This window comes from Zonotrichia leucophrys, chromosome 9 (assembly GCF_028769735.1).
Source record: "Zonotrichia leucophrys gambelii isolate GWCS_2022_RI chromosome 9, RI_Zleu_2.0, whole genome shotgun sequence".
NCBI lineage: Eukaryota > Metazoa > Chordata > Aves > Passeriformes > Passerellidae > Zonotrichia > Zonotrichia leucophrys.
In genome coordinates, this window is record NC_088179.1 from 18,345,967 (window position 1) to 18,352,252 (window position 6,286).

The window sequence follows — 6,286 nt, forward strand, 5'->3', positions numbered from 1 at the left end:
CACACCTGTTTCTGTGCCCTGCAACAAAAGCCCTGAGGATGTTCCTGTCTCTTTCTCTTTTGCAGCTCCCCAAGCAGAATCTGTTGCCTTGACAACTCTGGGGTGTTCTCTGGCTCCATGGATGCTGGCAGGAGGAAGGCCAATTTCCTTCCACAAAATACAGAACTGCTAAGGAATAAACAACTAAAAGTGTTCTGATTCCTTCAGCAGTGACAAAACCAGAAAGCAAATGAAGAAACTTGCTACAAACACAGAATTTTACAAGCCAGAAGCAGCAGGATTCAAGCACTGAGAATTCACAAACACAAGTAGGGAACAGAAGAAATTGCAGCTGCTCCAGGTTTCAGCAAAGAGCTGGGAATGGCTGTGGCTGAGGTCAGGCTCAGGCTCTTCTCTTTGATCACCCTTCTCTAACTGCAAGACCTCTGGCCTTCCATGGCACCACCCTTGCTGTACCATGACACTCTTTGTAAAGAAGGTGATAAAAATGAAAACAAAATTAAAACAACACTAAAAGAAATTTTAAAAGGTTTGCAGCTTTCACTGCTTTTGTGTATAACCTTTCATAATATTGAGTAGAACTAACTTCCTTTATTTCTAATATTGAGCAGCATTTTTATTTTTTTACTTCAACTCAGCTTCAAATAAACATATTTTTGAAGCAAAAAAAGAAGACACAAGAAAACTGATGGTCAGGAAAGAGATCACAGTAGCTGCACTCCACTAGAAAGGACAGCAGACAGGTGATGTATGAAACACAAAGGAAACATGGTGCCTTGAAGCTCTGTTTTTCTGTGTCCTGTAACTGAGCTGAGGGCTACTCAGCTGTGTGACCATTCTGTCACATCTCACCGCATCCTTGAGGAACATCACATCCATTGAAGGACAGATATGCTGTTGTAATCTTTAAACTCCTCATTACCTTAAGCACATATAAGCACAAAAGCTTTTGGCTTTTCTCATTTATCAAACCTTCCCCTCCTTCAAGGGTTAGCCAAAGCACAAGCTGTGCTGTATCTACTGCCAGCAGATATCTAATGATAACAGATTATGTGCACCCTTTCCCAGAAATAAATGATTTTTGAAAGTATCCATTAGTAATTAAGCTGGATTTTCAGAGCCAATACAAGCTAAAAGTACAGGAAAAGCTACTCACAACTTCATGATGCCAATAAAATCTGTAATAAAAAAGCAATGCACTCTGTATTCCAAAAGGCTGCAGCATATCAATAGACACATCTGACAAAAGCACCTAACACCACTGAAGCTCCAGCATGTATTATTGTATTTTATTCAAGGAAAGCATAGACAAAAGCTACTGGAGGAACATTTCTGCTAGCAGTTAAATTTAACATGCAACCAGGTATGACCAGGCTTGATACACCAACCTGCTAGTCAAACTAATAGCACTTCTATTTTAAGCTAAATGAAAGGGGATTAGGTAAGAAAACTCCCTCTATTGACCACTGACATTGTTTATTACATAAAAGGTAATTGCTTGGAGAAGAGTCCACCTCTTTTTGCTGCAGAAAATGTCTTGGTTTGCTGTTAACCCTTCTCCCATTACAGTGCAGCCACACTCATGCCACTGCTCACAGAAGCATAGAGAGCCTTCTGCGTGATTGAGGGCAAGAACTTTGTAATGCACTACCTTTATCTGTCATATTTTGGTCTACAGCAGTAAATTTTGTATGCCTCTACTGACTACTCCCTGGAAATATGGTAAAGATGTGGCCTTTTATACAAAGATAAGGTACACAGAAATGATATCCAGAGAAAATATGGTAATAGAAAAGAACAGGCTCAAACAACAATGAACAGCTCACAGTCAAATCCAAAAGCATTAGAAGATTTCAGGCTGTGTTGGTAGAGTACAAATCCATCTTGGATCAAATTATTCACCCATTTACTGTGGTCCCTCGCTTGGCCTGGCAATTAGTTCAACTGTGGAATGCTACTTAGGAGTACATTCACAATCCCTACATATTCTCTGCAGCACAAATGCACTTTGGGAAGGAAGAACTGGATCCAGGCTGTCCATTGTAAACAAAACAGCCATTACCTCCCCAGAGGTGCTAAAGCTGTGCCTGGAAATAAAATAAAATAAATAAGAAATTTAAAATAATTACAAATAAAACATTTCCAATTTCCTACTTGGTATTCTGGGCAATGTGAGGGAATTTACTTAACCTCTTCATGCCTCTGTTTTGTCATCTCTAAAACAACGATCACACTACCGCCTTCACAGGACTCACTGCTATTTTTTGGCTCTGACAGGGCTGTGAATTTTTCTGATCTATGTAACATACATGTGGAGCTTGGAAATTCTGTGCATTCCTGTAAGACAATTCTCTCTTGTTAGGCCATAGAAAAAGCTCATCTGTTAAGCAGAAAGTTTTGTTAGCAAAATTAATTCAGCAAAACAACAACAAATAAGGAAAACCCAAATCTGATCTTTAACACATTGTTGAAGAACTTACCTGCACAGACAGAAGGTAGAAATTAATGTCAGTGGATGGGCCTGATTTGCAGAAAGAGATTTTTCCATTTTGTTTAAGAAACAAAGTGAAGGAAAAAGCTGTTTTTAGAATTACAATTTGAAATGCCTGTTGGAAAAACTAGGAAAAGCAAAAGTATATTTTGCCCTCTCTTTTTCGTACCACTTCTGATTCATCATTGCATGACACAATTTTTGCAACAACTTACAGTAAAATATTGAAATTGCTTTAATCCCTTAGGGATGTAAGCTACTTTGTACATGCGTAAATAAACTGCTTTATGCTAAGCACTGAGTCTCAGACTCTTCCCCAAAATTGTTTAAAGTAATTTTGGATATAATTAGCAACCCCTGAGAACGCAATTAGTCTATGCCTGGCAATTCTGCAGTAATGATTCCCCTCTTGTCAAATGGGTTTTAAATTGAAAGGTCATTTTGGATAATAATTTCTATGATTTTACCTCTCTTTCCCCTCAAAGTTAAAACTTGAGTTAACTCATGGTTAAGGGAAATGAACATGTTTTCTTGGAGAGTTTTCAAAAGGTAAAACCTCGATCAATACAGAAATCTTTCAGAGCTGCAGTTTTGTTTCTCAGAGTAAGTCCTTAGCTTTACTTCCAAATTCCTCAGAAAGCTGCTACTCATAGCATCAAACACAAGGGTGATTTTTAACAAGTTTTGTGCTTGAGTCTGTAGAATTTGCTCCCCTTATGCACAATGCTGCATTTTCCCTTGCATTTGTCTGCTTTCTCTGAGTACAAGCAGGCCCTTCAGCTGACTGGTGTCAATGATAATAACAATACATTTTTATTTTTCTACCACTCAAATCTAAAGGCAAGTTAGCTCTGCACATGTATGCACCCACATACAAATGTAAGTAATATGTGAACATTTCCAAAGGACAACAAGTCCTTTTGGAATAGTAATGAATAGAGAAATCATCTTGTGCCCTGCATGAGATAGGTGCATTTCAAAATTTTCCTGTATAGCTTCCATGAAAATTGGCCCCTAAGCAAGGGTGTGAGTCATTGATGAATACAGCTCTGAGGCTTCACGCTGTGCAGCAAGAGCTGTAAAAGGCATTAGAGGAACAGAGGGGAGGAGGAGGAGAGAGAGAGGGGGTTAGGAGGTTATTAAATAAAACCCGGTAATGGTTTTACACGAACGTTTTCTGAGCAGCGTTGGGAGCCGGCACACCCCGGCAGCGCCTTTGCCGGGCGGGGCGCGCAGGGGCTGCTCTGCCCTCCAAAATCGCTCCTGCCCCGCCAAGGGCGCTGCTCTCGCTGCTGCCCGCCCGGCACCTGCGAGTAACACGAGTTACCCTACGGCACATTGTCCTGGTGTAACTTTTCAAATGAATTTTGCAGCAAAAGGATGGGGATTTTGTCCTCCTCACCCATCACACAAAAGCCACTGCACTGTACCAGCAATATTGCAGCCTTTGCCAGCACAACTATGCAAAAAGTGTAGAACAGGATAAAGAGAATAAATTTAAGCTTCCTCAAACTTCAAAAGAATTTGATTTAGGCTCATATTTGTCCTTTTTTCCCCCAAGATCAATGTATTAAATTGTTGTTAATTTATATAATTCGCTGGTTAGTGATAAACATAACTGGTAACACATCAGACCTGAATTATGAGCAATTCTCCCTTTTCATGCAGTTGTGCTTCTCCTACCCAAGTCAGGAGCTCCAGGTTTCAATAAAGACATTGGGCCTTATGAGCAATTCTCCTTTTTCATGCAGTTGTGCTTCTCCTACCCAAGTCAGGAGCTCCAGATTTTGATGAAGACACTGGACTTTAATCAATATTTCAGTCATTATCATGCCAGATCCTCCATCCTTCAGACTTCCTGAATATCCTGATCTCACACTCACTTGTGTGGTCCCCTCAATTTCTCTCCCTGTTTTTGCTTCGTCCATTTCGCAGCAGCCTTAGTGCACCCATCTGAAAGAGAAGATACAGTGTGGGTCATTACATCCCATCATCAAACACCCTGTCACTTGCAGGTTCATGTGGGAAATTGATTATCAACAATGATTAACTGACACCAACTGGCTACACGGGGTTAGTTATAAATAATCCAGCAAAACATTAAATGAGTCTTTTTTCAGAGGATAGCTTAGATGTACAGTCAGGAAAAAATATTTCCCCATATTTTACATAGCAAAGGTATCATGTATTAGAAAGAAATCCATAACTGAAATCTTTATTTTCACACAGATAACTGTTTAAGGAGATTACATAAACAAAAATGATGGTTTTTAACAGGTACAAGAGGAGCTTTAAGTCTTTTGAAGGCCAGAAATAGTGGTACTAAATTTAAGTCTTTTGAACAAATGGGGACAGTGGTCTACATAAGTGAAAATGCAACCCAAAAGGAATAAACAGAAAAACTGTTTCTCATGCTACAAGTACTCCTGTTCCTCTAATACCTTTAAGAGATATAAAAAAAAAAAAAAAAAAAAGAAACAAAACCACCTTCTGTGTATATGTATATGTGTATATATATAAGAACAGGAATTTTATATTCCCTTTAACTGAAGAGTCGATAACTGACTGGAGCTATTTTAAAAAGAGACACCAATAAAACCCCCCTGAATCCACAGACATGCAGCACCATCTGGTGGATTAGCAGGTCTGGCAAACAGTTCTGCATTTCCTGCATTTACTGAACACATTTCCACAGGCAGGAGAAGAGAAAAACCATGCAAACAAAAGCATCTCATGGAGAATTGTTTAGTCAGCATCAGGCAAGAGAAAGTGAGGAGGGTGGAATTTCCATGAAAATTGTGAAATAATACTCTTTACTCATATAACACTTTATACTTTTCAGACACTATGTATAAATCTGGACTCAAAAATATGTGAACAGTACACTTCTGATGACAAAAATTCAAAAGTTTGGTATGCAATTTAACTAACTGCTCCAAGATTTATTTAATTTGATTTCCTTCATACATGCATTAAGGCATGTGTTTATAAATTACCATTTTTTCACTTGCTTAGTGAACAGGACTGATTGCTCACCTAATAACAGTTTTCCAATAATTTGCTTTCTTCTTCTCAGGCACTATATGGCCTCATGTTCTTTCACACAAAAGCTCAGCTTGGAGAATACAGGATTATCAGGTGCTCATCACTGCAAAGCCACAATGAATTACAGGTGTCAGTTTAAAACCCCTGCAAGGCAAGTTGCATTTATTCTTCACATAAAGGGAGTAAAAGGAGCTTCTCACTTAGGGTAGGAAAGGAAGGGGCCCTTATATGCACCCAGGGATGTGCCATTGTAGTCTCTGCTGTCTCTCTAGTAGCTTGTAGTGTCTTCAGAATGGCACCTTCCCATTGAGCCAGGTCACCTCCCTGCACTCTGCAATAGGTGGCTCTTGGCACACAGCCCTTGAGGGGGTCAAAAGGCTCAGTCCTCTGCAGGCACTCACCCAACACTGTCCAAGCAGCTGAGGCTCAGCTGAGGCTCCCTCCTTGTCATCACAGCCCTGCATCACCTCTGCACGGATCCCTTTGTGCTAATCCCCATTTCTGACACTGTGCCGAGAGCTGCTGGTCCTAAGATGTTGTTTTGAAAAGACACCTGGCTACACATGTCCAGCTTCTAGATGTCTCCTTCATGTATGCTAGAAACAGGAATATATATATATATATCTTAAGTCTGAATTTTCTGCCTATAGAAGTTTCCCTTCTTCTTAATGGCCATATATCCCAGCTATGTTTCTGCACCATCTGCATCTTTGTCTTGTCCACATTGGTAATGAAGGTCCCATCATCCCA